This window comes from Halyomorpha halys, unplaced genomic scaffold, assembly GCF_000696795.3.
Source record: "Halyomorpha halys isolate HHAL.00 unplaced genomic scaffold, Hhal_1.1 Scaffold1033.1, whole genome shotgun sequence".
Lineage (NCBI taxonomy): Eukaryota > Metazoa > Arthropoda > Insecta > Hemiptera > Pentatomidae > Halyomorpha > Halyomorpha halys.
This window is the reverse complement of record NW_027105053.1, coordinates 16176-16839: the sequence shown is the minus strand read 5'-3', so window position 1 is coordinate 16839 and position 664 is coordinate 16176.

Genomic DNA, 664 nt, shown 5'->3' with positions numbered 1-664 from the left:
TTTGTCTAGTAAGTGCTGTAATAGTCGAAATCGACGTGCAGTTTCCTGTCTTTTCAGTCTGGTGTGAGGATTCCAGGTTAATCGCTTGTCCACATATAGGTAAATTAAAGTAAAATTTAATTTAATAAATTCATTAAGAAAGAAACATACTTCATTCGTAGTTGCTTCTGCGACCCAGCATATTACGAAGAGGTGGAGGAGTATAACACAGCACAGTCCAGTAAATTTTACTTTGAGGTCATTATTATCCTGTAATAAGATGTAAGAGTATGAAAATTTATTATTTATTCAAGTAAAAATATTTAATGTATTGTGTCACAACTGCGACGAGGTAGGTTAATAATATCTTCTAGAAGGTGTATATCGGTCAAGTTACAACAGTACTCATAAAATTTTAATAGGTATCCGGAGGGGTCCGTGAAATTAATAAATTAAAAATTAAAAATTTAAAAAAAAAATTGAAGAATGTTGGACATTTTTGAAAACATTACTTCATATCTTCAAAATGAATTTGAATTTTCACTATTATATTACAATAAAATTAATAAATTAGAGAGAGAGAGAGAGATAAATACTTTATTTATCTATGCTGCCTAAATACATTAGGTTGCTATCTCACACAGCATACTTATCAATCCGTAATCGGACATATATAAATTACACA